At 41.5% G+C, this 17,557-nt stretch overlaps 2 protein-coding genes across 6 annotated transcripts in view; one reads left to right on the top strand and one right to left on the bottom strand.

Moving 5' to 3' along the window:
* Nucleotides 1-1,061, bottom strand: part of IVNS1ABP (influenza virus NS1A binding protein) — a 17,797-nt gene extending 16,736 nt beyond the window's left edge. Inside the window, exon 1 of the mRNA XM_006907735.2 lies at nucleotides 680-1,061. The gene's annotated coding sequence lies outside the window, so the exon portion shown is untranslated. The remainder of the gene's footprint in view (nucleotides 1-679) is intronic.
* SWT1 (SWT1, RNA endoribonuclease homolog) overlaps nucleotides 1-17,557 on the top strand; it is a 128,211-nt gene that overhangs the window by 89,051 nt on the left and 21,603 nt on the right. For 2 of the 5 annotated variants that reach the window (XR_003045104.1, XR_003045105.1), the window contains exon 19: nucleotides 2,616-2,685. The exons of 1 other annotated variant lie outside the window; for it this stretch is intronic. The gene's annotated coding sequence lies outside the window, so the exon portion shown is untranslated. Of the gene's footprint in view, nucleotides 1-2,615; nucleotides 2,686-13,785; nucleotides 13,801-14,597; nucleotides 15,934-17,557 lie in introns of those variants that run through there. 2 more of the 5 variants (XR_003045106.1, XR_003045107.1) reach the window with 2 other exon arrangements.

Raw genomic sequence — 17,557 nt, 5'->3', positions numbered from 1 at the left:
GGCAAGGCGCCCGGCGCCTGCACACCCCCGCCCGGGATTGGCCGGCCCCGCAGTCATTCAGCGCTGACACGTCAGGCCAGCCGCTCCCTCCCTCCTCCCGCCCCCTTCTCCCCGCGCTTGGCAAGAAAAGCGGGCAACGTGGAGCGGGAACAAAGGACCCCGCGGCCCACGGCGATCAGGGACGCGGTGCCACTCCACTCCAGGCCCCGGGCACCAATGCGGCCCGGGGCTGTCTCCCCGCTCATACGCGCCAGGTCCTGGGAGTAGAGTCCAGACCTGGCGGACCCACACTAGGCGTCGGTTCCTGACAGCAGGAACGGAGATTCCCGCGTCCTCCTTCCGGCAGGTCATCCCCACCCCGCGCCGCCCTGACCCAGGCTCCCGAGCAAGAACGTCTCGTTCCTCCCGCCCCGCTTCCTCGGCCCTGGCGCTCTCCGAGGCTGCCAGCTCCCGCCCGCGACCGCCGACGCGACCTAGCAACCATGGCAGCGCCCCGCCGCGCGGCGCCGGCGCCTCGCCCTCAGAGAGCGGCGGCGGCGGCTGGAGGGTTACTCCCCGCGGGATCGGGACACCTCCCCGCACCTCACACCCTCTTGGCGGCCGGCGGCGCCATCCTTCAGATCGGATTCCGGCCGCGCCCTCTTCCTCCGCCACCGTCCGTGGGACCAGCGCGTCTTACCTGGTTCATCTCTGAAGAGATGGAAAAACTCATCTCTGGAGCTTCGACGGGGAGCAGGAGGAAGCGGGCGGGAACAGGCCCAACGGAAAGCGCCTCGAGGCCGCGGAGGGGGTAACCGATCGAGCGGGAGAACGAGCGGTCAGTCCACGGAGGCTGCGAGAAGGGGGGGAGCGCCAACGGGGATTCGCGGGGACTCGCTCGCTCGCTCGCTGGCACAGTCGCGCCGAAGCAGCAGGCGGAGAAACTGCGCCCGGCAGCTCGGAGCGACCGACCTCCACGCGCGTCCCGGAGACACTGCCGCCGTCGCCGCCCGCTCGCGCCTCACCCCCTCGCACGTCACCACGTGCGCCGTCGCCGCCGCCAACGTTGCTGGCAGCCTGCTGGTGGCAGCTGCCGCCACTAAGCCCCCCACCATCTGTTAAGCCCCCACTGGCCGGGCACTTCGCTCCGTCGTCCCCAGAGTTCCTGCACCACCCCTCGCCCCGCCCCGCCCCGCCCTTCTCCTTCGCCCTCTCTGGTTCTTTCCTGCACAGCTCAACTAGGTCAACGCAAGGTGATCCCTGGGAGCGAGGCGGTTCTCTGGGTGCGCCTCCTTTTACTTATCGCGTGGTTGTTCCTCCTTCTCTCGCCCCGCGCACTTACTTCGCCCTTTCGGACTGTTCCGCAACTGGTTCCCTCCAGTCGTCCTCACCTGTTCTGCTTTCCCCTAGAGGCACAGTAGCCAGAGGAATCAGATCAGGGAGATTAGATCTCGTCAAGCTTCCATCTAGGCAACTGCTCTTGACTGGAGCTGGCCGCAGTGGACCTTAGAGTCTGTAGTTGGCCATGGGCCCTTACCTCGCTGGCGGGTGGTGGTGTGCGAGGAGGAGGCCTGGGGATTGTGAAGAAGACAAGCACCTTAAGAGAAGGGGTGAGAGGATTCAGAAGCTTGGAAAAAACTATCAGAGAGGTCAGAGAAGACATAACATCATTGAGTCGGTTCTTTGCTGGTCTCGTCCTCTTTTGGAAATAGAAAATAGCCTTGAGAATTGATAGTCCCCCTCCTAACCTTCTGGGGCCTTTTAGACCAGATGCCAAACTTAATTATCCACCCCACCGCCTTGCCCCAAGAGGCAAACCTGTTCGAGAAAGCGTGATGTTTACTGGGCTCTTGACAGCACCTTTATGTGACTGAAGGGCACATTGGAAAGTTTCCTGGAAGGAAGGTGAGGGGATATAGTGAGGTAAACTTGTTCAGAGTTTGGCAAAGGTTTCCAGGTTAATGTGCTGCCAGCTTATCCTGGTTTGGGGAGGGCCCTTCAGTGGTCTAGGCCTAACCTTGTTTGTAGTCGATTGCTCAGTTAATTTATAGACATTTCTTTGTGAACACTTGCTACAATTTTTTATCATTAGCTATTTAGTTTATGCTTATGAAAGCAGAAAAAACAACGTTGAGGCCTTTACAATAGAAGCTTTACAACTTTGTATTCTAAAATGTCGAGGCAAGGAGACTTGTTTTCTTTTTCAATTCAATTGTAAGAGGAAAGAGGAACTAGGGTATCTGTTAAAATGATTCGTGTATCTTAAGAAGAAAAAGATTGACATTTCCACTGGGTTCTTGTTTTTGTCTTCTGAGAACCAACAGCAGTGTTTGCTCTTATTGCAAATGAAACTACTGGAGTATATACCTTCTAAGTTTTTTTAATACCCTGGGCTCCATCCTTCCAGTAAGATGTTATGAATTGCCCACTTGGGGTAGGCACACGATTGTATGGCCTGTTAGACACATGGTCCTACTTGCTGAACTCTAAATAGTGCCTTTGTGACCTGAAACAGTCAACTTTTCTTAAAGCTACAGTATGGTCATTCAGTGCATCTTTGCCTTGTATGGAATATATTTATATATTACCTTCTTTATGGATAATGACATGATTTATGCGTTCCATTTATCTTCCAGGCAACTCCAGACTTAAGCCTCTCCATCCAATTACTATATAATCCAGATGAAAACTTGAAAATGGAACATGGTAGGTAATTTCAACCTTATAAAGTAACAACTTATAAGATTTTGCTCTTAATATTTAAGTTAGACAAAATATATTTGAGGAGTGCTTAATGAAAATGAAAAATATCAACTTTTATGTCAGACATCAAGAAAGATAAATTAGGAATTGGTGCCGATTTGCAATCTTTCCATTTTTTTTTCTCTGATCCAGCTTCAAATGTCTCAGCCCTAAATTCTGACTTTATTTATTACGTATTAGTCTGTTAAGGCTGTTGTAACAAATTACCACAAACAGTGGTTTAAACTAGCGGTCCCCAACCTTTTCAGCACCAGGCACCCGTGCTCCTTTGAGAATCTAATGCCTGATGATCTGAAGTGGAGCTGAGGTGGTGATACTAGCTCTGGGGAGTGGCTCCAAATACAGAAGAAGCTTTGCTGGGTCACCTCCTGCTGTGCGACTTGGTTCCTAACAGGCCACAGACCAATTTGAGTCTGCGGCCCAAGGGTTGGGAACTCCTGGTTTAAACAATAGAAATTTATTGTCTAACAGTTCTGGAGGCTGGAAGTATGAGTTCAAGGTGTCTGCAAGGCTGTACTCCCCCTGTAGGTGCTGGGGAAGGATCTGTTCCAGGCCTTTCTCCTGGCTTCTGATCAGTCCTTGGCTTGTGGCAGCATAGCTCCAATCTTTGCATTTTCCCTGAGTGTCTGTCTGTGTCCAAATTTTCCCTTTTTATAAGGATACCAGTCATATTGGATTAGGGGCCCACTCTAACCCAGTATGACCTTATCTTAACTGAATGTGCGATGACTCTGTTTCCACATGAGGTCACATTTTGAGGTACTGACGGTTAGTACTTAACATGAATTTTGGAGGGGACATAATTTAACTCATAACGCTTTAGTTCAGTATGTCTCAAGTTTGGTTCACTGACCACATTTGTCAAAATCACTTTGATGTTCTTTTTGGAAATGCTGGTCCCTAGGCTTCACCCTAGACAAGTGATTCTCAAAGGAAGGGAGTGCTTTTTGTTCCCCGTGACATTTCGCAACCTTTGGGAACAGGACTGGAGCAGGGGTGCTACTGGTATCTAGTAAACATCATAAAATACACAGGGCAGTCTGCCACAACAAAAAATGATTCCACCCAAAATGGCAATAGTGCCAACATTGAGAAACCCTACCCGAGAGCTACTAGGTTAGGATCTCTGAGAAAGAGGCCTAGAAATCTACATTTTGCCAAGCATCCCAACATCTGGTACCCACACTAAAGTTTGAAAAGCACTACATTCCCAGACAAAAAGCTTAAAGAGTTTATCACCACCAACCCAGTATTAGAAGAAATGTCGAAGGGCCTCCTTTAAGAAGAAAAAAACCATGAATAATAAAATAGCAATAACTACATACCTAGTAATGATTACTTTAAATGTAAAAGGATTAAATGCTCCAATCAGAAGACATAGTGTGGTTGAATGAGAAGAAAACAAGACCCTTATATATGCTGCCTACAAGAGGCCCATTTCAGATCGAAAGACACACAGTCTGAAAGTAAAGGGATGGAAAAATATATTTCATGCAGATGGAAATGAGAAATGAGTAATACTTAGACCAGACAAAGTCGGCTTTAAAACAAAGGCTATAAAACGAGACAAAAAAGGAAATTTCATACATAATAGCCAAGATATTGAAGCAACCTAAGTGTCCATCAATAGATGATTGAATAAAAGAGGTGGTACATGTATACAATGAAATGTTACTTGGCCATAAAAAAGAATGAAATATGGTCATTTGCAACAACGTGGATGAAATATGGTCATTTGCAACAACGTGGATGGACCTAGAGGGTATTATGTTAAGTAAAATAAGTCAGACAGAGAATGACAAATACCATATGATTTCACTTTTATCTGGACTTTAAAGGACAAAATAAACAAACAATCAAAACAGAAACAAACTCATAGATAAAGAGAACAAACTGGTGGTTGCCAGACAGGAAGGGTGTTGGGCAATGGGTGAAAAAGATGAAGAGATTAAGAAGTACAAATTGGCAGTTACAAAATAGGCATGGAGATGTAAAGTACAGGAAATAAAGTCAATAATGTAATAACTATGTGTAGTGCCAGGTGGGTACTATACTTATTAGGCGGATCACTTTATATCTTATGCAAATGTCTAACCACTATGCTATACACCTGAAACTAATATAAAATTGAATGTTGACTGAAAATTTTTAATAAAATAAATTAGAAAACTACCACAGATACAAAAGCCTCTTCTAGGTATAGGAACATGCTCCATTTCATGCCAGATAATTGTCACTTCTTTTATTCATTAGCCATGCAAATGATAAGTTAATCTAATTAAATATTACTCCTAGCAATTCGCACAATTTACAAATTTTACTCTAACATTAATTTTAAATTGGAAACTTGTTGTGTGATGAAAACTGTTGTGTGTCTATGGCTTGGCAAAGCAATGCTTTGCCTCCTCTGGTCCACTAGTTTCTCCTGTACTCTGAGTGACCGATTTGTCTATTTCATTTATTTCTCTCATCCCTTGTAGTCAATGCTGCTACTCTCTCAATTTCTCCTCTTTTGGCATTTGAAAAAATTTTTAGGTTACATTAGTGGTGTCTTAAGAGCAGAAACAAGAAAATGGTAGTGTCATAAAAGGCACAATAACCCAGAGGAAAATCTTAAAACTTCCATTAAAATAGGTCATTGGAAATTGTTAGGTATTGCAGCGCATAACAAATTAAGAATTTGATGGCTCTCTAAAAAATTGTTTCCCTTTTAGAGAGAATCTTCCATTTTCCTGGTAAGACTTCATTACAGACTTTGCATCAGCACAGGCAAACTGTTCAGATGTTACTTTTTTTTTTTTTAATCCAGAGATTATAAAATCAGAATACTTTTTGTCCTGCATTGTCTTTACTGGCTATTACATTATCCAAACTGACTATTTTATTCATGAGCTTTTGCTAGTTTTCTAAAGTCATCACTGCTAAAATTTTGAGAACGACTCTAGCCTCCTCTTCCAACAACCAAAATTCCCTGATAGTTTCTCTTTCAACAATTTCTTAGGAAATAGAACTTCTCATGCCATTCAGACATTCTTCTTGTAACATTATATGACCTTAAAGCCTGCTACTTCTTTGGACTGTGTGGCCAACAGTTGTATATTCAGCTCTTGAATTCTAATGAGCAACCTAAGCTTTCCAGAAGCCTTAATCCAAAAAACCTTTTTTGAAAATCAACATGATTGCTGAGAGTAACAAGGCACAAAATAAGCAGGCTTTATAGTAAGCTGAGTTTTTAATATAAATATTAAAAGCAAACATATAAACAAAAGTGTGGTAACATATAGCACAATCTATACATTTAATATAGTTCAATTGGACTAGCCAGCCAATTGTTGCTAGTATAAACTGATCATTTAACATATGAAGAGACTACTTCAAAGAAAAAATCAGGACAGAACAGTGGGGTTGTGACATTAGTTCTTCCTTCTTTATAATGTTTCCTACTGTCTGGAGGAGACCAGAGTGAAGTACAGTGAGAAAATGATGAAATTTTACAAGATTCTAGTGAACTTTTTAAACTACAGAAGACACAAAGTCACAAAGTTGTTATCTAAGTATTCCTACCACCGAGAGTAAGCACTCCCAGCTGTGCTTCTCCAAAACTGGTACTCTTAAGAACAGAATTATCAATTGAAATGTTTTGTTTCCCAATTATCTCTTCTCTAATGTCTTACTAGAGGGAAAAATGTGAAGAAAAACTGTAGCAGCAACTCATTCTGTCAATGCCCTTATGGGTCACCATGCCTGAGACACTCTTCTCCCTCTTCAATGCTTCTCTCTTCTCAATACTTCGCTCCTACCTATCCTTCAAGACTCAATTAATACCTTTCCACTTCCAAGAAGTAGACTAATATAATGGAAAAAAGGATGGACTTGAAGGCCTATGTCTCAGTCTTGGCTAGGTCATATAACTATTTAAAGAAAATCTCTTGTCTTCTTGGTGATTATGTTTTCTGATCTTTAAAATGGGAACAATAATACTTGCCTCACAGAATTATATACTTGGCATGTGGTGGGTGATGAGTAAATATTTATTTTAAGGCCTCCCCAAATTACTCAAGTATACATAACTTATATCTCCCTGAACCCTGGGACAACCCAGGCTTCTAGGTGGGTTGTCTCTCTTACCTCAGACATCCAGAAGTGTTGGATGAAGGAAAGTCAAAATCACATATGCCTCTCCTGGCTCTTTCTGTCAAACTGATGTTTCCAAATAGTGATGATATGTGGTGGAGGAAGCTGGAGTGCTAGAAGACTAGGAAAATAAAAAAGGAAGTGGTTATTGAGGCATATCACATACTGGGGGCAGTGAAGGTACCACAAATGACTTGGAGCAAGGACATCAATCAGATCTCCTTGCTAATTTCCTTTCCTTGTCTCAAAGAAGTCTCAAATATGTTGAAGAGGATATAGAATTCTCACCCTCCATTCTCCTAAGTTAATGGTGGTCCAGATTCAAGGTATGTTCTATTCCATTAGTGACGGGAGCCTGAAAACCTATATTGATAGAGGAAGGAAGAGAGTAACCTATTCTGCTCTGTACCCAGCTTTATGGGGATGAGGACTGTGGTTCACTGTGTGTCTAACTATAGTACCTAGCCTAGTGATTTTGCACATGATTTGTCTTCTAAAAAACAGATTCATTGAATTTTAGGAAATAATTTTCTTTATGTCAGTTGAATAAGAAATTTGGGGAGAATTTTCTTCTCTTTGAAAAATACTAACATTTTCTTTGCTATTAAGTAGGTCCTGTCAATTTCTAAACATCTTTCTTCAATAACTTATTATAGCGTCTTAAATGATTTAAGGTCTGCTGACTCGTAAAACTTTTATTGTTCTTGCTCTATCTAGAATGAATTTATGGATATTCAGTTAAATATAAATGTTAAATATAAATGAAAGAGAAAAATCCTTTATTACATGCATTTTTAAATGTACCGGATTGTCTACGTAGAAATAAACTTTATTAATCGACTACAGTGTCACTATATAGAAATTTGTAGGTAATCTCTTAGTGTAGCACCAGTTCTCATTGGTCTCATTAAGTTTATGAAATGTGATGAGGTCTCACTTGAGGACATAGTAATTTGGAGATAACTTATAATTAGCCTGAACTACTTTGAGAGTCTACATCAGAGAAATTAAATATGGATTTTAAAAATCCTCAAAGACACCACAGAACCATGGTTATTTCTTTACTGCGTTATAAGTAAAGTGGTATAAAGAATGAAATTCGAGTTGCTGAAAGGTTAGGGCACTTACAAATGAATCGAAAAGCTTTTTTAAATATGTGTATACAAACAATATACTTCCTGTGTGGGAGTGTTCATTACATAGCTGTTTCTCAGATTTTTACATAAAGTTATTTTTGCCATAACTAAATGAATCCTGGTTTTTACTTCACATTTCCTATAAAATTAGGAGAAGTCTGTTACCTGAATTATGGAGAAAGTCAAGGTTCTTCCTTGTCTGTGTCTGTGCTTTGATATAAGATCTGCCCCAGCAAATCTCATCTCCTCATGTTCCTTTTCAGTCATACTGAACCCTTCCCCTCCTCAATACACCATGCCCTTTGGACCTGCTGTTGGAACTGACTGAAGTACCCTTTACCTGGTTAATTTCTACTTGTCCTCCAGGCCTCAATATAGAACTCATTTCCTCCAGGCAGCCTTCCCTGACTAGCCAACTCTGGGCAGCCTATCCCTCCATGAGACATCTCTCATTTTGCATTAATAACACAGTAATGCAAGTATCACTTGTCTGAGCCCCCTCTGCATGCTGCACTCTGGGAGGACAGAAACCATTCTGTTCTTTGTATCCCCAGTGCCCATCCCAGGCCAGGCATGTAGAGATCCTCAAAATACGTTACTACAAATAATGAAGGGAAGACTGAATATTGCATTATTATTATTGCTTCGAGCTTTGAAAACACACACATGTAGAGAAAATGACTTCTGCCTGATTTTTGTAGTATGATGATCCATTTGTTTTAATCTTCAAATTCTCACCTAAAGTAATATAGCAGGTCCTGGAATAACTTTGTTGAGTTCAATGTTGTTTCGTTATAACATTGATGAGAAAGGAAAAAAAAAAACAAAAACAATTCTCTGCAGGGCCACAGTCTGTGTGCAGAGTGCACATTCTCCCCACGCATGCATGGGTTGTTTCTGGCACTCAGGCATCCTCCCGCATCCTAAAGATGTGCACGTGAGGTGAACTGGCACATGCGCACATTGTCCCACTCTGAATGAGTGTGATTGGCTCTGTGCTGGAAGGGCATCCTGTCCAGGGCGGTTCCAGCCTTGTGCCCCAACTGCCAGGCCAGGCTCCGGCCCCCCGAGGTCCTGAACTGGAATAAGCAGATTGGAAAATCATCTTACTTAACCTTTCTTAAACGCGTAGCTAGCTCCCACTTATTTCACTCTAATATTAGAGCATTTGGATCTTTATTTAGAAGTTTGGCGATGTGTTTATGATTAGAAATATGCCATAGGAACTTAACTCTTGTCTATATCAATCAGACTGTAGTAAAATTGGCTGTTATATGTTTCATTTTAAGTTGTAGTTTCCAAGAACATATAGGTGAGGTATGTGATGTTCACAAAGTAGGAAAGTACCATGTAGGTAGACACTTCTCTGTCACTTTCCAGAGAAACGTATCAGTGGGACATTGAAAGCCTTTCACAGGACCTGTTTACCCACATGTGGTGGCCCACGTGTCAGTATTAGACACCAAGCAGCAAATCAGTCACATAAATTCTTAACACATTGACTCATTCCATTTTCTGGAAGATAATGTTGCAAGTATGTAAATCCTCTTATACACTGCGGAGTCTGTTTCTGGGTTTCTTAAGCTCCTCCATTACATCACAAGCTTCTTGCATGACTTCTTCATGTTTTCACAACCACAGAGCAACAATTTTGAGTGTTAGAGGCACGTGGGCCCTCCTCACATTATTTTATTCACGACAGCCTCATTATCATTCTATGGGTAAGGAGATGGGAGTTGGGAAGCTTTCCCAAAGTCACGTTGCTTGAATGTTGGCGCTAGGAGTTCAGTTCCGGAGAGTGATCCGAAGCCTGGCCCTGTTCCAGCGGTGCGGGCTGCCCTTCAGTGCATGTTTACTGAATCGATTTCTTAATAATTTCCACAGGAGACTAATGAATCGGCAGGCACAACTAATTCATCTGGCAGAGGGGTAGATAGGGAGGATATTGATAGCTTATGTAACTGAACTTTTGTCTTTGGAGCTAGTGAAGTTAGGTATTAAGGATAATCAGAAGCACACTATAACCAGTAAAGAGCCATAAACACATCAACCTGGCATGCAGACCAAAATGGAGTAACTCTTCTGGATAAACAACGTCAGTCTAACCTTACTAACAGGTCTCTAAGAGAAACAAGGTGAGGTAGAAACAGCTTATTGCCTATGTCTTCTATCCATTCTCATTCTCCTCCTTAGAAACACAATATTAAAGGCTACAGTCTGTAGCCTCCCTTGCAGCCAGTTTTGATAAACGGAAGTATTGTGTGAGGACTTTGTAAAACTGTCTTCAAAAGGAAGAAGAGTGCTCTTCTGCTTTCCTTTTTCCTGCTGTCTGGAATGCAGATGTGATGGGTTGAAGTCAGGTGGCCATTTTGGATCATGAGGTAATAGGCGGAGGATGACCAGAGCAGGGCCATAAAAAAAGCCTGGCTTCTAATGACATTTGAGCTGCCATTCCTGCTCTGGACTGCCAGACTGAGCTGCCATACCTGCTCTGCACTGCCAGACTGTAGACTTCCTCTATGTGAAAGGATAACACACTTTCATCCTGTTTAAGGCAAAAATGGAAGAAGAAATAGCCAATTTAGCGATTTCCGTCATTTAAAAAGGTATTCCTTCTGTGTGTTATTCTGTTTCTGTTCAATTTATTTAATCTTGCAATACAACAGCTGTTTATATTTCCTGAAACCTACACTGTACATTTGAAACTAGCAAGCAGCAAACATCATTTCTGGGGTTTTGGTTATCGATCCTGTATAACAAGTTCACAGTTTGTTGTTTGTAAGAGACTCTGATTAAAGGTCAGGAGATCACATGTAAAGTCTACAATAATCTCAAGTTTTGAATTATACAATTTAGAAGGTTAGTCTCTGCCTCAGCTTTCTCTTATCTGACCATCGATCTAGTGCTAACTTATTTTTATTCTTCCAAATGGCATATTATCCTACTTGATGGTTAACAGCGAATGTTTACTGAGTTTATGTATAGTAATATGTAAAACATTGTACTGTATACAATGAGTTCCCAGATGGATTGTAAAGGTTTTGAGTTTCTTAGGAGGTAATCAGTTTATTGAATGGGGTAAAAACTCTCGGGTACAAAAAAGGAATGGCTTTATTTTTCTCTAACTTTCAAACGCATACTCTCATTCCTGCCCTACAGGTAACTCTGCAGAGAGATCCCATAGCTTTTTTGTCACTTTGGGGTATTTACAGCTCACTTTCGGATATTAAAAGACAATTACAGTTCAGTCTAAATCAAAACCTTACATCTAATTCTTTAATCCAATGGTATTTAATCTCATCTAATTCAAAGCTTCCCTACCCTTTCCTCCCCGCTCTCCCCAACTCAGGCCTGATCCAGGCCTCAGGCACCTGCAGTGGGCGGGGATGTGTGATCTTTCTCTATTATCTGGTAAATACGACTCTATTCTAATTACTTCCCTTTATTCCTGCAATGCTCCCTCTTGTTTATTTCTCTCTAGTCTCATTGGCCTCCTTTCCATCCCAGGCCATATTAAGCGTGTTTGCGGCAAGGGCCTTTGGGTTTCCTGTTCTCTCTGCTTAAAACCCTCGTCCCCCAGCTGTCTGCCTGGCTTGCTCCCTCACTTTCAGGCCTCTGCTCTGTGAGGCCTTCCCTGACCACTCTATCTCAAGACACACACCTACACCCGTCACTTCCTTACTCTGCTTTATTTTTCTTCTCTCACCACCTAAGTTATGCTTTATTTTTCTTTTCTCACCATTCACTAAATTATGCTTTTTCTTTCTTCTCTCACCATCTGATACATTACGCTTCCACTCTCTCCCCTACTGCAAATACCTCCCATCTTTATGAGGGAGGCTAGGGGGAGCCTACCTTTCTCTCTGTAAAGGGAGAGGAGGAAAAAAAGCTCAAACACTCTCTCCTCTTTGAATTCCCATTCTCCTTGACTTTCTTCAGTCACTATTCACAATTTGGCCATGTCACATAGAAGCTGGAGGTGAAGGTTTCATAGATGCTGGACTGATCTATTTTCTTTGACTGAGTCTGTCATAGATATATCAGGCACTCTTTTTAGCATGTGGGGGTAATTGTCTCAAATCATTCTCTCAGCTTTGAGACTTCAGCTAAAAATATAAAGACAACAGGTAGAACTTCATTCAACATGCTGTTAAATAAGAAACTTATAAACTAACATGCTCTAATTGTCACAGAGACAACATTTGAAATTCGAGGTAACCATTGTGATCCATGAGTTTAGGATGTCCAATTTTTAGGAAATAGGAACCTAGGCATTTTCACATCTCAAAAGCAGTGTACAATCGTTGGTGCAGTTACTGTGGTGGAAATCCACTGGTTCTGGCTATCTAGCACTCGCTCCTTCTCCTTCTTGGACTAAGCACCCTTGGGCCACAGTAAATGTTCGTGGATGGGTATGTGACCGATTTTGGACCAGTTAGAGCCAATATTTGGAGAGGAATCTGGAAGATATACACCTGATGCTGCTGGAGCCGTCACCTGGAGAGTGCTTGCCTCAGAGTGAAGGCTGGAAAGAGGAAAGTGGATGTGTGAGAAAGAGGCCAAGGTGCGGTGATGTGTTGATCCAGCCATGCCTAGACTTTTTGTCTGAGTCACTTATTTCCTTTTTTTCTTAAGCCAGATGACTGGACATTTCATCACTTGCAAGCTAATAGTCCTGGCTATCGCCATGTCACTTCTCGACTTAAATCGTTGTCTCTAGGTTGCCATCTGAGCTGTTCCTGGAACATTTTCTCACGATGGGCTTTTTTCACGAAGTGCTGGTAATCGGAAGGACTTATTAATGTTCCATTCTGGGATTCTTTTGGCCACAAGGCACAACATAAGAAATATTGTGAATAATCGTTTTGACAGTTTTGATAATGTTATGTTCGGATGCAAGTTGTATTTGTGATTCTGAATTTTACTGTTCAACATATGGCTGAAGAAGGCATTCTCTTTTTTTATTTACTTTCCATAAAAATCCAACATGGTAGGTTTATATTCTTCTTGTTTATGTTCTTCTTATCACTTTCATTAGTTAGTCTTTAGAGAAAGTATACAAATATCTTTAGGTTATTAATCTTTTATGTTCAAATATGAGTAATATAACTAACTTCAAAGGTACTAAAATTCCCTAAGAAACCTAAAATCCTTTAATATTCAAAAGCATATATTCTCCCTGGTGTCTGAAACATATTCTTCTAATAAAGAAATTTAAAAAAAATTTTTTAAGTAAATTTTTATTTTTCAATTACAGTTGACATACAATATTGTATTAGTTTTACATGTACAACATAATGATTAGACATTTATAATTTTTTATGTAATTAAATCATATTCTTCACATTACTCCATCAATCTCTTCTAATAGATAACCATCTTCCAACTTCGTATGTCCAAGTAGGTGATGGCTCAGTTTCTGTCTATGGGCATGAAGAGCCACTTCAGGGAGCATTCCCTGCTTGCCCTATTACTGTACCCACAGTTGTTTGTTTAGTAAGCATCCATTTTATCTTTGTGTCCAAGTCCTCTGACTTGAAAACAAGGTTGTAATTGACTGCGCTGCCCATTCAGAGACTTCATGTTGGTATTGGGTTATTCAGCTCACAGCCCTTTAATGTCAGCAAACATACAAATTAAGATGCACAACAGAACTCACCCTTAACTCCATCTCAGCTGCTCCATCCCACGCTCATAGAAAGTTTGTGTACTAGTTTTCTATTGCTGTGTAATAAATTTAGCAGCTTGAAATAACATCCATTAATTATCTCAGTTTCCAGGGATCTGGAGTCCCTGCACGGCTTAACTGGGTGAGTCTTCTGCTCAGAATTTCATAAGGCTAAAATCAAGGTATCAGCTGTATTGCAGTTCTTACCTGGGGTCTGGGTTCTCTTCCAAGCTCACTTAGGTTGTTATCAGAATTCAGTTCCTTGCAGTTATGAGACTGAGTACTTGCTTTCTTGCTGACTATCATCCAGGAGCCATTCTAGCTCCTAGGAGCCACCAACTCACAGGCACTCTCAAATGACAATACGGTAATTTACTTCTTCATCAGCAGGAGAAAAACTTTCTGACATCTCCTATCTCTGACCTCCAGGCCCTCTATAATGTTTTTTGTTTTTTTAAAATTTTTTTTAATTAATTAATTAATTAAATTGAAGAAATTATTAAAATCCCCCCTCATCTACCTCCTCCTCCCTACCCCCTACCCTCTGTTAACCACTATTGCATTGTCCATGTCCATGAGTCTCTGTTTGTTTGTTCTGTTCATTTGTTGCTTTTAGGTTTCTATCTCACATATAAGTGATATGTGATTTTCAACGTTTTCTGTCTGGCTTATTTCACTTAGTATGATTATTTCAAAGTCCATCCATGTCGTTGCAAATGGCAGTATTTCATCTCTTCTTATGGCTGAAAAGAGGTTTTTCTTAAAGTCACATATAGGCCAAAGTGATTTAGATCTTTGAGAATTCTCAGCAATGTTACTGTTGGGAGAATTAATATTCTGGAATAAAAAATTAGCGCTAATACTGTGATTTTATACACCACTAAAGTTCTAACTTTAATTTTTTATTTTTAATCTAGAAGAAAACATTTGCTGGAAGAAATACCAAAAATGGAGAGGAGATTTGAAATCGTATTTATTACAGATTGAACCAAAAGAAAGAACATTGAGCACTGGATACCATAAAATACCACATGGGGTCTAGTTTTGGGTTCCTCCTCTAAAAAGGATGTGGAGATGCTAGACAGGTTCCCAAGAGAAACAGAAATGAAGGTGATTAGGGAAGCAGGAGCCTTACTTGTTATTCTTCAGAATTTGGATGTCTTCAAGGCAATGGGAAGTGGCTGAAGGATATCAATATAGGGAGGAATGTTATCATATTTGCATTTTTTAAAAAGCCTTTGTAGAAGGTTTTTGTAAGGAGAAAGCTAATGAATTCTCCATATCCACAAGAGAAAGCGTAAGAGAGGGAAAAGCTGAGATGCAAGGATTGAATTATTGCAAGAAAGGGTCGGATAAAACAAAAACAGTTGACCCCGTGAGTGATGAGACAAAGATAGTGAAGAGCTGAGCGCGTTTTATAAAGGATGGTCATCTTTCATATTTTAAATTATGTTTCTGGTTGAGGCCAGAGGTTAGATAGACTTAGATTTCCTAATTCAATTGTGTTCTTTAGAAGAGTTGTTAATAGATGTTTCATGAATGGGAAACAAGTTTCAGTGTCTCCACGAGTTGGGCTCTGGCAAAACCGGATGGGCCCATCCGTTTACTGCTGGCCTTTTTACCACCTTCGACGTGCTAACCTGCACTGTGAACCTTCGAGTGGGACCCTGGATTCGGGGTTCCCCAACTTAACTGAGCACTTTGCTCCTCTGTTCTAAGGAGCACACTTGGTAAATTACTGACCCAGATGCTTCTGGTTCTATTAAGCAACTCGCAGATTTTTCCCAATACGAAAAAGTATTTAAATTTTGGAATTACTTTTTCGTAGTGTTGATCCATTACAAGTGATTGATCTTACAATCCTCAAATAGGTCTGCTAGTATTTAATAATAACTAGATAATGACTGCTTTTTAGAATCCTTATTTTTAAGATGGATAATCAGATAAAATATGTCCGGCTATGGTGGCTTTAAATTCAAATCAGACTAAAAACTTAACAGCCAATTTAGTAGATAAGTTGGAAAAGCACAGGTCTATTTATTTCAAAGAATTAGAAGAAAATAGGGAGAAGATAAGCTGTTCCTGTTCCTCCACCTGAAGATATTTCCTGATACAAGTCAAAACTCTTAATGGGAGTTACACTTCTGTGTCATTCAAACAAAGCGAGATGAAATTTTGGAGTTATCTAAAGAATGTTAATTACCATTGAGAATGTGACACTAGGTTGCCAAGAATTAAAAAAAAAAAAATCAAGAATAGTTTTTCTAGTGATTTAATCTAACCCTAGGATTGCAAATAGATTTCAGGATAGATGCCAATTAGTTGACAGTGCTGCTTGGAGTATCAGGTCGGGAAGAGTTGAGACTGAGTCTCGGTGCAGTGGAGCAGGTGTGGCGATTGAGTGTGGCAGTGCAGCAGTGCCTGCCTTGTGCCGGGGAGGGGAGGGGAGCCCCCCATCTTTATGGTCGCCATCCCCGTTTTTAAGTCATACTCAAAGGTATGTTAGGTCATAAAAGGTGCCATGAGCTGGACTGGGTCAGAAACAACTCTTTGAGAAATGTAGGTTACTACAAAACGATTCAGAAGATCTTGTCACATCACCCAGAAGGTTTATAACCCTACAGGTCTGCAAGAAGCTGTTGTACGAAGCAACGGTATTACATTAAGTTAGGTTAGAAATGTGAACTTTGCAGAAATGTGGTATGACAGTGGACTTCCTAGAAAAGGGTCTTTGACAAAGAAGGCTACAAATCTCCTTTAGCACATGAAGTGTAAGTTTTCAAGTTTGGTATGTCCATATGAGGTTTTCTGTCCATACGAGGTTTTCTGCTGGAAATGATATAGTTGATCTTTTTGTGAGTAAACGAGTTAGTGTTCATTATTATCTGTGTTTTGCCAAGTGGGACTGTAAATTCTTAATGAGATTCTCAATATAAAGACTAAAGAATTTTCTCTCCTTTGGCAAATGAGGCTTCTATTATGGGGATCCCGAAGTCCCTGCCATGGATGGGTGACATTGTCAAAGGAAAGGATACTTCACTGGGAATAAAAGAGGAAAATAGTAATGTCGTATGCTTGTTGATCACATAGTATGCAGACAAATCCCAGCCCACATCTCCCAGTGAGCTAGTCCTGTCAGTGGATGAACTGCCTGCCACCCAAGTGGAGTGACACACCTAATGAGTCAGGGACGGTTACACCTTCGCACCCTGCGTCCTGCCCAAATCCAAGCCAATTCTGTTTCTTAGCCAAATGACATGAAAACAACTTGAGGAAAGTATAAAGTTATGCCCTTCTGAGACAGTCTGTTTCTAGTCGTGTCTAGTCTGTGGCCAAAATTCTGGACTTGAAATTAGGAGAGCTGGGCGCAGATGAGACAGAGAAAGAAATGGAGAGATCTGTGTTCCTTTTCTAGCCCGAACAGGCCCTGCCTCAGAACCTTTAACAATTCAGCTTCCTGGGGCCTGAGCGTTCTCATATTTTTGAGGAAGAGAGGGAGGCTGAAGGTGGAGACAGTGAAAAAAGGGATTACATAGTTAATGGGTCCTAGATGTTTTATCTAATGCATTCCCTGATTTCCCCAGACCATGACCAATGGACTCACCAGAACAGCAATGAGCTGCTGGTCATACATAGCCGATGAAATAGAGGGAGCCCCTCTTGACCCCTCCCAACTATAACAGGAAGTCTCCAAGTTTTGCCACACAAGCGATCTGGAATTTCTGTGGTCTCTTTGGCTACCTTTGGTTTCAGATAGTTCCACTGCCCTGTGGCTCCCGAGATGTACATAGTCACGAAAGTAGCAACTCGCCCCTCATTTGTGTGATAGTCTGCCTTAAAACAGTGTTGTTTTGAGCTGTTTTCCACAGATGTCTGG

This window comes from Pteropus alecto, unplaced genomic scaffold, assembly GCF_000325575.1.
Source record: "Pteropus alecto unplaced genomic scaffold, ASM32557v1 scaffold101, whole genome shotgun sequence".
Classification (NCBI taxonomy): Eukaryota; Metazoa; Chordata; class Mammalia; order Chiroptera; family Pteropodidae; genus Pteropus; species Pteropus alecto.
The sequence above is the reverse complement of the archived record's forward strand: the minus strand, read 5'-3'. Positions and strand labels throughout refer to the sequence as shown.